Source organism: Oncorhynchus tshawytscha, linkage group LG17 (assembly GCF_018296145.1).
Source record: "Oncorhynchus tshawytscha isolate Ot180627B linkage group LG17, Otsh_v2.0, whole genome shotgun sequence".
NCBI classification, from domain to species: domain Eukaryota; kingdom Metazoa; phylum Chordata; class Actinopteri; order Salmoniformes; family Salmonidae; genus Oncorhynchus; species Oncorhynchus tshawytscha.
This window is the reverse complement of record NC_056445.1, coordinates 13653309-13666638: the sequence shown is the minus strand read 5'-3', so window position 1 is coordinate 13666638 and position 13330 is coordinate 13653309. Positions and strand designations below refer to the sequence as shown.

The 13330-nt window shown below is 44.9% G+C and overlaps 1 protein-coding gene across 1 annotated transcript in view; it reads right to left on the bottom strand.

Annotated features, from left to right (window-relative positions):
* LOC112236015 (transcription factor SOX-5-like) overlaps positions 1-13330 on the bottom strand; it is a 299419-nt gene that overhangs the window by 197450 nt on the left and 88639 nt on the right. The window contains exon 3 of the mRNA XM_042300210.1: positions 3516-3604. The gene's annotated coding sequence lies outside the window, so the exon portion shown is untranslated. The remainder of the gene's footprint in view (positions 1-3515; positions 3605-13330) is intronic.

The window sequence follows — 13330 nt, the reverse complement described above, 5'->3', positions numbered from 1 at the left end:
TTGGATAAAAGCATCTGTTAAATGGCATTTATTATTAAATAAGATGCTAGGAACAGCTAACCTTCAAAGCCAGATCATTGTGATCCACAAGAAACACCTTCCGTCATGTTCAGACAAGACAACAGTAATGGCTAATTGAGACTAAAGTGAGTGTACACTAGGGTGATAACCTGTGTACTCAGTCGTAATAGTGCCTTGACACTAGGTTGAATCCCATTTGTAACACACACACCCCAGTGGCTCACTGTCTAAGTCACGTTAATTACCTGTGTGTCTGTGACGGTGGAACCTTGTAGCCCTAACCCCTTGTAGCACTCAGGGAGATGGGGATTGATGCAGATTCAGCGACCCCTCTGATTGGGGTTAACAGTGTGATCATTTTTGCATGAAGGTGGGGCTTCATTAGCAGGGAACTCTGGGAGAGAAAGTGACCTCCGGTGCAAATATACAGAGCAAGAGGGACCGCTAAGCCTGTCGAATGCTTCCCAGTCGAAACAGTTTGCTGATATGTTATGACGAAGTGTTTTTGTTAATTTTGCCTTTCAGGAGGAATTTCTTTCTGGCTGTTCTGGACAATATTTCTTGAGGCAATTCAAAGTTCGGTAGCTGAAGTGTAGGCCCCTTCGTCGGTGATTGGTCAACAGTACTCCTCTGTATTAGGAGTGGGAACTTTGGACGGGGTTCTTCAATGAAGTGTTCGTTGTCATTCAACAAGAGACGACTAGTTTTCTCTTGAGAAATACTGCACAAAACATCTTACTTAGATGTAAAAATTGCGCAACTAAGAACTCGGGAAAAACTTCCAAATTAATAATAGATTTCTTGATTTATCTTGGTTTGATTTTAATATTTTGAGGAAGTGTTTCTGGCTATGTTGTTGCTATGTTGGCTCAAGAGTGACAAACAGCAATAATATTTTTCTCGTTTTTCAAGCGAACACACAGACATACACACGCACACAAAGACACACACAGCATGGAAGATGAGCTATTGTTAGGCAGACAGAGCGGGCTCTTCGCTTGGCGACACCTGTGGTCCGTCCCTGTCCAGTCATGTATAATGCAGAGGGAGGGTGGGGCCTGCTGTTGTCTGTCCCCGGGGGGTCCCATCAGGGGGGACAGTGGATTAATCATTTAACAGCACATGACAAAATGGAACAGGATAAATAAATAACATGTAATGGCTTCTGTGAACAGACACACACACATGCACACACTGTGCACACATACATTTATACACACACATTCACACACATTCACACACACACAGGTGGCCCTCTTCTAACCTGGTGACACATTCGGAGGACACTAATGCCCACTTTCAGTTGGCCGCACAAACACACATAGCTCGTCCACCCCTACACTCACAGAGACTGTCCAGTCAAGTGTAGTTAGTGTGCCACAGAATGTCCCTGACAATATTGTTCTGAAACACAACTATAGTATCAACCTCTACTGGATATATGAACTGCATAATATCAAACATTTCCCTCAAACTGGTTTAAATAGATGGATCTCAAACAAGGGTGTGTGTGTGTGTGAGAGAGAGAGAGAGAGAGAGAGAGAGAGAGAGAGAGAGGGGTGGGAGCGAGGGGGGTTGTGTGATCATTATTAAAGTGATGGGCCCTGTTCGGGAAGGCTGTAGCCTGTGAATAGTAATGTGTGGTGACCTTGACGTGGAGGACCTGCTGTTCCTTTACGGTACACTCTAGTACACGCACTCTAATGACATCAAACACGGTGATGACATCAGACAGGGGAACAGGATCCCCTGCCTGCATGACTCATTTACAAGACAAGACTCCCCACTTTCCCTACAGGAGACCTCCCCCCCTCCCCTCCCCTCCCCTCCCCACTCTCCTCTCCCACTGTCTCCTCTGCTCTGCCTCCCCCTACTGTTATCCCTTTCTAAATCTTCACTATCTGACCATTCTGGAAAAGACGTAGGAACAGTGCTTTGAAAGCACAAAAGTAACCGCCTAACTCTACAGAACATGAATGAAAACGTCCCAGATTTGTTTCAGTGTGAGCGTGCACACCTTTATCTGTGTGTGTTGGTGTGTGTGTGTCTGTGCGTGTGTGCTCCTGTGCAAGCTTCACCTCTTTCTCTTTCAGCTCAGTGCCAGAAAAAACAGGCCTCAAACTGTTCAGCTACAACTGTTCCAAGTCCCAATCATTACAGCTTGTCACAAATAATTAATTTTCTCATTCCTCATAAAGATGTATAAAAAATTACCATGTTATTATACTCTGCCACTCTCCGGAGGCAGCGGAAGACCAGATTTAATTGAAATTTCTTCCTGCACATTAAATTAAATCCATAAATAAGAGTTTAGGCGTTGGTAGAGGAAGCATATGTTCGTTAGTCCAGACAGGCGGCAGTAATGGCTGTTGTAATGTTTTAATAGCTGCTCTCTCCAAGCACCGATACATTCCCATCATTCCACTGATCACAGCCAGTCACAGGCAAGCTAGTGGCCAATTACAGAGCTCTACACCATGGTCACTATAGAAGGACGAGGACAGGGACAGGGACAGGGACGAAACAGGCAGGCACAAGGGACAGACTGATATGCTGTCTGGATCAGAGACACAGCATATGAAATACTGATGTTTGGAGGACATTACAATGAGAATGCCTAGAGGTTGGGCTTCGATGTTTTACATGGTGAAAATGTCCTCAAAAGGGGTTGCTTTTCCATGATCGTTAGACAATAGATTCAATACATGTGCAGTATCTTTAGGAGAATAAAAGGTGTTTATAGTTCATGTTTGATGATGATTAATTTAACCCGTTCTTTGTTTAAACAGAAGGTTGTCTCTCATCAGATCTATACAGGCTCTGTGGCAAAGTGGGGATGGATGGGGACTGATGTAAAAGAGCAGCTAACCATGCTGAGAGGGGTTTCAGACACACACACACATACACAGCGTGTAGAGGTCCCCTCCGCTTCACACACACACGCACAGTGGGCAGTGTCCGGGTCAGTGTAACAGAATGGTGACCGCTGCCAAACCAATCTCATAATCAGGCCTGGGACATGACCACAAGCTGTGAACATAACACTGCAGTGACACGATGGAGTCACACACACACACACACACACACACACACACACACACACACACACAGATGCACACACACATTCACACAGCCACACATACAACCACACATAGATGCTCTCTCACACACAAACACAAACACACACACACACACACACACACACACACACACACACACACACACACACACACACACACGGGTGTGCATCTAACAATATTCCAGATATGAACTGAGTGACAGTTATTAGCTTAACAATACTGTACATGTCTAAGAGCAACGCGAGGAGAAGACAATAAGTTAACAATCATCTGTAGCTCCGTTGACAGAGCATAGCACGTGTGATGCCAGGATAGTGGGTACAATTCCTGAGCCCACCCGTAACTCTACGCATGCATGGCTGTGCATAGAAGTGTCTGCTAAAAAGCATATATTCTATCATTAACTATCCTTACCAGTCAGTGAGTGGTGATGCTGTATGGTTCAGTTCTGAAGCTGGGGTCACTTTAGTCCAGGGTGAGAGAAGACTTGGCTCCACTGACCCCTACACAACACAAACACACAGAGAGAGACATACACTATTAGACCCACAATGTTGAAACCTCTTTGGGCTAGGGGGAGGTATTTTGACGCCCGGATGAAAAGCATGCCCAAAGTAAACTGCCTGCTACTCAGGCCCAGAAGCTGATATGCATATAATTGGTAGATTAAAAATCCTACAATGTGATTTTCTGGATTTTTTTTCTCATTTTGTCTGTCATAGTTGAAGTGTACCTATGATGAAAATTACAGGCCTCTCTCATCTTTTTAAGTGGGAGAACTTGCACAATTGGTGGCTGACTAAATACTTTTTTGCCCCACTGTAACTGAGACCTTTTGGAGTGCCAACAGAAGAAGATCTTCAAAGGTAAGGCATTTATTATATTGCTATTTCTGAATTTCGTGTCGCAACTGCCTGGTTGAAAATGATTTGTCATGCATTTGTATGCGGGGCGCTGTCCTCAGATAATCGCATGGTTTGCTTTTGCCGTAAAGCCTTTTTGAGATCTGACACCTTGGCTGGATTAACAGGAAGTAAAGCTTTATTTTGATGTAATGCACTTGTGATTTTATGAAAGTTAAATATTTATAATACTGTATTTTGAATTTGGCGCTCTGCAATTTCACCGGATGTTGGCCAGGTGGGACGCTACCGTCCCACGTAACCTAGAGAGGTTAAACCCCTTTGGAGATATGTTAACTTTAGTATAGTAGGTATACCATCCCTTAAAGTGGACAATCACAATGACACTAACAGCTGTAGAGACAACGGACTCACGACTGACATCAGGAAGCATGTCAACGTAACAGCTTAGACAGTGTTTACAGGTTACACCAGAAACAGAAGAAGAGTTCACACCATGAAGATGTGACAACTAGCCACACATACTGTACAAGATACCAGTTAATAACAAGGAAACAGGAACTGTAGTCGTGAATGTTAAATATGTCACAGTTAAGTTTATGAATAGATGATAATTACTGTATGCCGGGACTGTGATCTCAGTATTCTGTTAGTCCCCATGAAGAACAGGATTGTGTTGAATGCACACACACTTACACACACGCAATCACCCCCCCGACACACACACACACACAAACACACACATATACACACACACCTCCTCATCCTCGTCATCTCATGTCAATGAAATCCTCAGAGACAATAAGCTATTTTGAGGCCAAATCACTGACAGAAATCCATTTTTTTTCAGTGAAAAGATCCGGAAAAACATCAGATTTTCATTAGATTGGATTTACCTCTTTAATTTATTCCCAACGTTCCTAACAATTACTGTTCCTCTATCTCATCAGCAAATGCTCCGTCTATTGCATGTTATTGGAAAATGAACACAGTGAGTTATATAAATCATTAAACCTCTTAACAAACACACTCATAGAAACCTTGTTAAAACACACACACACAACACACACAGAAAAACCCTCTTAATGTACTTTAGATGATCAAACTTGATATTAATTCCCTCTCTCCACCGCTCTTGTCTCAATGTTCTGAAGGGAACGTGTACAGTAGTGGGATAAACGTTGCTACAGAGTAGAGTGGATCATCTTTAGTTTTATTACAACACTTGGCAGAGGTTTCTCCAAGCAGCTAAACACCAAAACACTGCCTGTTCTCTCCTTCTCTCCTCCCTCCATCCCTTCCTCCCTCCTCCCTTCTCCTTCTCTTCCTTCTACACCAAAACACTGCCTGTTCTCTCCTTCTCTCCTCCCTCCTCCCTTCTCCTTCTCTCCTCCCTTCTCCTTCTCTCCCTCCTTCTTCTACACCAAAACACTGCCTGTTCTCTCCTTCTCTCCCTCTCAATCCCTCCTCCTCCTCCCTCCTCCCATCTCTTCCTTCTACATCCCTTCCTCCCCCTCCTCCCTTCTCTTCCTTCTACACCAAAACGCTGCCTGTTCTCTCCTTCTCTCCTCCCTCAATCCCTTCCTCCCTCCTCCCTTCTCCTTCTCTTCCTTCTACACCAAAACGCTGCCTGTTCTCTCCTTCTCTCCTCCCTCCATCCCCTCCTCCCTCCTCCCCCTTCTCTTCCTTCTACACCAAAACACTGCCTGTTCTCTCCTCCCTCCATCCCCTCCTCCCTCCTCCCTTCTCTTCCTTCTACACCAAAACGCTGCCTGTTCTCTCCTCCCTCCATCCCCTCCTCCCTCCTCCCTTCTCTTCCTTCTACACCAAAACACTGCCTGTTCTCTCCTCCCTCCATCCCTCCTCCCTCCTCCCTTCTCTTCCTTCTACACCAAAACACTGCCTGTTCTCTCCTTCTCTCCTCCCTCCATCCCCTCCTCCCTTCCTCCTCCCTTCTCTTCCTTCTACACCAAAACACTGCCTGTTCTCTCCTCCCTCCATCCCTTCCTCCCTTCTCCTTCTCTTCCTTCTACACCAAAACACTGCCTGTTCTCTCCTTCTCTCCTCCCTCCATCCCTTCCTCCCTCCTCCCTCCCTTCTCCTTCTCTTCCTTCTACACCAAAACGCTGCCTGTTCTCTCCTCCCTCCATCCCCTCCTCCCTTCTCCTTCTCTTCCTTCTACACCAAAACGCTGCCTGTTCTCTCCTTCTCTCCTCCCTCCATCCCCTCCTCCCTCCTCCCTTCTTCTTTCCTTCTACACCAAAACGCTGCCTGTTCTCTCCTCCCTCTCCCTCCTCCCTCCATCCCTCTCCTCCCTCCTCCCCCTTCTCTCTCCTTCTACACCAAAACGCTGCCTGTTCTCTCCTCCCTCCATCCCCTCCTCCCTTCTCCTTCTCTTCCTTCTACACCAAAACGCTGCCTGTTCTCTCCTTCTCTCCTCTCCATCCCTCCTCCCTCCTCCCTCTCCCTTCCCTTCTCTTCCTTCTACACCAAAACGCTGCCTGTTCTCTCCTTCTCTCCTCCCTCCATCCCCTCCTCCCTCCTCCCTTCTCTTCCTTCTACACCAAAACGCTGCCTGTTCTCTCCTTCTCTCCTCCCTCCATCCCCTCCTCCCCTCCTCTCCTTCTCTTCCTTCTACACCAAAACGCTGCCTGTTCTCTCCTTCTCTCCTCCCTCCATCCCCTCCTCCCTCCTCCCTTCTCTTCCTTCTACACCAAAAACACTGCCTGTTCTCTCCTTCTCTCCTCCCTCCATCCCGTCCTCCCTCCTCCCATCTCCTTCTCTTCCTTCTACACCAAAACACTGCCTGTTCTCTCCTCCCTCCTCCATCCCTTCCTCCCTCCTTCTCCTTCTCTTCCTTCTCCACCAAAACGCTGCCTGTTCTCTCCTTCTCTCCTCCCTCCTCCCCCTTCTCCTTCTCTTCCTTCTCCACCAAAACGCTGCCTGTTCTCTCCTTCTCTCCTCCCTCCTCCCTTCTCCTTCTCTTCCTTCTCCACCAAAACGCTGCCTGTTCTCTCCTTCTCTCCTCCCTCCTCCCTTCTCCTCTTCCTTCTCCACCAAAACACTGCCTGTTCTCTCCTTCTCTCCTCCCTCCATCCCTCTGTCCTTTCTCCCCTTCTCCCCCTTCTACAGATGCATTAGTAACCCCAGTTCATTTGTGTTGCAGCTCCCAGAGATTTATGATTTTATACACATAATGACCTTATCACTGATTCATGTGTTTGTTTTTTATGACCGTGTTTTTCTTTCTGTTTGCATTTTGTATTTATATTTTTATGCTTGCATTTTCTGTCATTTATGTAATTCAGGGCTGATCTGTAAAAGAGACATTGGACTCAGTGATAAAGGTTCAATAAAACACACCACCAAGTCATCAGATTGGGGAGTGTACAGTTTGTATCTTGTCAGAACATTGGAGATGTGATTTGGGGACTGGTGTTTGTTCTGAACATTGGAGATATGATTTGGGGACTGGTGTTTGTTCTAGAACATTGGAGATATGATTTGGGGACTGGTGTTTGTTCTAGAACATTGGAGATGTGATTTGGGGACTGGTGGTTGTTCTGAACATTGGAGATGTGATTTGGGGACTGGTGGTTGTTCTGAACATTGGAGATGTGATTTGGGGATTGGTGTTTGTTCTGGATATTGGAGATGTGATTTGGGGACTGGTTGTTGTTCTGAACATTGGAGATGTGATTTGGGGACTGGTGTTTGTTCTGAACATTGGAGATGTGATTTGGGGACTGGTGGTTGTTCTGAACATTGGAGATATGATTTGGGGACTGGTGGTTGTTCTGAACATTGGAGATGTGATTTGGGGACTGGTGGTTGTTCTGAACATTGGAGATGTGATTTGGGGACTGGTGGTTGTTCTGAAGATTGGAGATGTGATTTGGGGACTGGTGGTTGTTCTGAACATTGGAGATGTGATTTGGGGACTGGTGGTTGTTCTGAACATTGGAGATGTGATTTGAGGACTGGTGGTTGTTCTGAACATTGGAGATGTGATTTGGGGACTGGTGGTTGTTCTGAACATTGGAGATGTGATTTGAGGACTGGTGGTTGTTCTGAACATTGGCATCTGTCATTAAAAGAAGAACGGAAAGTGTTATTGTAAGTCTCATCTTTAGTTGGTAATCTTGTAAACGTTTGATGTAGTGTATCTGATGCATGGGACTTGTGTCTAGGTAGGACACAACATATGCACAGCATGTGTCTGCCCAATGAACTGCATGAAGTACAGTAGAGTTAGAATAGCACAACCCTTGCTAACAAGCCACACATTGTCTTTCCTTACGGTGCTGAGAGAAGAAAATCCTATCATCAATGATATATTTTTGACATTAACTTCCACTAAAATGACACAAAAAAACACCAACCGAAAAAAGAAAGGTTGACAAAATGACAAAGGAACAAATGTATGCATGATGGAGTAATGTCAATCATTGTGAACCGTCCTCTGTCCATGTCGTTGGTCACCTAACAAGAACCTAGTGGTCTAGTCGTTCTCTCTCTCGCTCTCTCTCTCTCTCTCTCTCTCTCTCTAACAGACTGGACCACCTTCGGACTGGGCTCGCTGAGAGAGGGACAAGTATTTACATGTATTTACACACACAAAGACACTAACCCTAACCCTATGCACTTAGGAGATGTCTACACAACAGCCTTCACATGAGCTATGGATGGAAGAACAAACAATGGAGCTTCCTACAGCATGCTTAAGAGAGAGAGAGAGTGTGTGTGTGTGTGTGTGTGTGTGTGTGTGTGTGTGTGTGTGTGTGTGTGTGTGTGTGTGTGTGTGTGTGTGTGTGTGTGTGTGTGTGTGTGTGTGTGTGTGTGTGTGTGTGTGTGTGTGTGTGTGTGTGTGTGTGTGTGTGTGTGTGTGTGTGCTTTTACTGCATGTCTTTACTCCAGCGTCCCTGTTTTTCCTATAGCGGCCAGAGTGAAACTGTGAACACAATCCCTTGGCCTGACCACACTCGTATTTACCCTAACACATAAACACATTCTCCCAGAAACCATGATTAAAATCTGCCTTTGTTGCTGTGGTTCCATGTCCCTGCTATGTCCCGATGGAGGCCTGTGAGACTGCTATTCTACTATTCTGCAGTGTTAATCTACTGTGGTGGTTGAAAGGGCTGTAATGAGTTCCCGGTTGTGAATGGAATCTATAGTTTTGTAATGTCCAGACTCCAAGCCTATTCTTTACAGCAGAGAGGGACCGTGAGACCCACTGCTTAAATTATGAAGTTCTCACAACGTTCCCACACCGTTCACACAATGTTCACATAAGGGTGTGAGAACGAGAGGGATACAGTAGAAAGAGGGAGAGCCGGGCAGCCAGATAGAGTAGGTAACTGAAAACACAGTGATAGTAGCTCTTGTGTCTTTTGCCTATCTGGACTACCAGACACAAAGACACTAGCATCAGTTCACACCACTCATTATTCTGCACACAATCTGGAGACTCACTCTGTCATACACAACTAATACACACGCTCCATAATTAAAAGAGCAAACACACACCATAAAAGGGCAACACACTCCATAATTAAAAGAGCAACACACACCATAATTACAAGGGCAACACACGCTGTCTCGACTTCTGCCGAAGTCGTTGCCTCTCCTTGTTCGGGCGGTCCTCGGCAGTCGACGCCACCGGTCTTCTAGCCATCATTGATCCATTTTTCATTTTCCATTGGTTTTGTCTTGTCTTCCCACAGACCTGGTTTCAATCCCATTCATTACCTGTTGTGTATTTAACCCTCTGTTTCCCCTCATGTCTTTGTCAGAGATTGTTTTATGTCAGTGTAGTTTTAGGGTTGTATAGGTGACTAATGACTAAAAGTGCAACACATTCTATAACAGGGCAACACACTCCATAATTAAAAGCGCAACACATTCTATAACAGGGCAACACACCCCATAATCTCTGTTACCTGTATTTATGACAAATTAATTATTTTGCTTTGGAGGTTGCGTTGCAGTACAACTCGTCTGGAGGACAGTGAGGACAGAGGGACTTACTCGGATAGACATACAGGATGTTTGAACATCTGACCGGGCATGCTTTGTTAAGATGTTATTAAATTAGGGAAAGGATACAATGGAGACTGGCACAGAGAAGCTGGGAGGTCCTGGAGAACTACCTGGAGGGTTTAACCTCTCAGTAGGAGCAGGGAGCGGAGTGCGATGACGAGGTCCAACTGTGGACATGTTGGGAGTGGGAGTATGGGGGCATGAGTAGTGTCATGTAGAGGGGTTGGAGGTATACTGTATGTGTGTGTGTGTGTGTGTGTGTGTGTGTGTGTGTGTGTGTGTGTGTGTGTGTGTGTGTGTGTGTGTGTGTGTGTGTGAGCAGCAGCAACAGAGGGAGTTGTGAGGGAGGTGGTGTTGAGTGGAGTTGAACACTGATCCTGCTTTATTGAATGAATCAAGCCCATCTCATCACACGTGAACAAACTCACAGAATGACACCAAATCTACTCCGCTTAATCACGTTACACACACATCTGTTCACACAGCCAGAAGACACTTCCGGGGTCACACACAGTACCTAGGCGTCTCACTCACACACACACACACAGAGTTACACACAACTCATATATAAAAAAATGATACACTCACATACGACACACACACACACACACACACACACACACACACACACACACACACACACACACACACACACACACACACACACACACACACACAGAGTTACACACAACCTCCTACCAGGATTGGGTTCAATTCCATCTCATTTAAAGGGGTGAATATGAAGATAGTCAGCATCTGAATCAATGTCATGTTCTGTCTGAGTTGAATGGCTTGAATTAAAGTTTGTGATTGGATGGTCTGTTGTGTTGTGTTCAACACAAAGATAGGCATCTCATTCCAATATACAGATCCTTTTCAAAAAAGTTTTCTACTTGGCTAAGTTCATGGTCCCCGCTTCTCATTGACATTGAGAGATGTCATAGACATAGGCCCTTTCTTTCACTAACGTTCAAGGCTGCATTTGAATGTTATTTAACCTGTCTAATGAAAAGGCTTTTGTACACAAGTTCAGGTACACAAACATTGAATAGTTGAATAGCTCAATTGTTGTCTGGGCTATTATCATCTATGGTAAGATATAGCATTGGTAGCTGAAGACCTTGAACTCTCTCCCGCCCCTTCTTTTTCTCCCATTCACTCTGAAAGTAAAGCCACACTGAAAGCATTGAGATACATAGAGGTCACCCTCTCAGAGCCCTAGTACTATCTACACACACACGCGCGCGCACGTGTACACGCACACACACACACACTCAAGGGTCACAGACAGTCCCTATACGATTTAAAGGCCCAGTGCAGTCAAAAACATGATTTACTGTGTTTTATATATATTTCCACACTTTGAGTTTGGAATAATACTGTGCAATTGGGAAAATTATTATAATGTCTTTTTAGTGTATGAAATGTCAGACTGTTTTGGTGGGATGGACTTTTGGCCTTTCAATGGTGACATCAACATGCAGTAAAATAGAGAGTTCCAAACCTCTTTGCCAATAACAGCTCGTTTTCATTTTCCCCCTCCCCCCTCCCCCTCTCAGACAGTCCTAGACAGTCCTAGTACAATTCTTGCTTGAGAAATGGCTCTTTGTTAAGAAGCTACAATATTTTACTTTCTTTTTGACCCTTTTAATTGAAAACAATTACAGTAAGTTACTTAACTGTTACCAATTATTTGATATTGATATAAAAATGTCTACATTGGACCTTTAACACAAGCTCCACAATGAGTCTCTAAACACACAACAGGCAGGTTACACACACACACACACACACACACACACACACACACACACACACACACACACACACACACACACACACACACACACACACACCACCCCAGGGCCCTGGGCTCTGAATAACAAAAACAGAATAATTAGCTATCCACTAAACAAAGCAAACACTCTGTAATTATGATATAATGTCAGTGCAACAGCTCCCCGGGACCAACGAGTGGCAGTCTCTCTCACACACACACACACACACACACACACACACACACACACACGCACACACACACACGCACACGCACGTACGCGCACACACGCACACGCACGCACACACAGACACTTATACATACATACAGAAATGCAGTACATACCGACACTTACACAACCCCATCATACACACAAACACCATCCCCTCACACACAAACATACACACACACACCCTCCCCTCGTATATATCCCACACACACAATTCCCTCATACTCACATACACATTCCTATACTTTCCCACGTGTGTATGTGTGTGCGTAGCGAATGGCTCTCTATTGATTGAGGCAGACAGTCAGTCCCCACTGGCTGTTGTGTGGTGTTTGTTTGTGTGTCGTTCGTCTTTTTGGGTCCCCTCCTGTCTGCTCTCATGAGGGGACGTCCCTGAACATGACAGGATATGACACGCCAGCAGATGAATTAAAGGACACACAGCCACAGACAAACAGACACACACTCCTGAGGTTCTGTTGTTCAGCCCAAGCAGCTGGCACTGGGAACACTACATATGTGACCCGTTTCAGGAAACTTAGGCGTATGTCGCCGGTCACTACTTCACAGGAGAGCCATTTAAAATTTTACTTTAAAAAAAAAAAATCTAAATGCTTTTTTTTTGGGCAGAAATGCCTTCTCAAGCATGTTACCTTTCATGTGACTTAATCACAAACTTGTATGCCATCTGTAAATGCGAATAAAATTGTTAAATTACGAGCCTAGTTGGTTTAGCCACAGAAAAAGGCAGCAACCTAGCCATGATTGGCTGAGATAATGAGTGGGCTGGACATGTCGAGAGATGAGTTCTGATTGGTTTGCCATATAATACGCTTCTCTCTATTTCAGCTTCTCAGTATGTGTAAGTAATCCTGTTTTAACGCGGCTTTAAAAAATATATATATTACGTAGTAGAAAGTGTTGCTCTCCACTTTCTGGAGGACAGAGTTTTGAAATCAGTGGAATTCGAGTATGATAGCTAAGGAGATGGAGAAAACACCTGTCTCCAGATTACATCTTCAAACTAAGGGCAACCATGGCATCCGTGACAGGGAGAAGCGTCCATCCACGATGTATATGGGTAGTCTAGCTAGCTACAATTTCAGATATGTTTCTAATTTTGACAGAAAGTCGTTTTCATTTCAAGTTAAAGTGTACTGTTAGCTAGCTAGCTAACGTTAGCTGGCTGTCTCGCTAGCTAAAGTTAGGTGTATGATCGTATTATTCGTATCTAAGAGCCATTTGCTTTGCTAGTTATAGCCTACTGTTAACTAGCTAACATTGAACCTGGTTAGCTACCTGCAGATTCTTGCAGGGT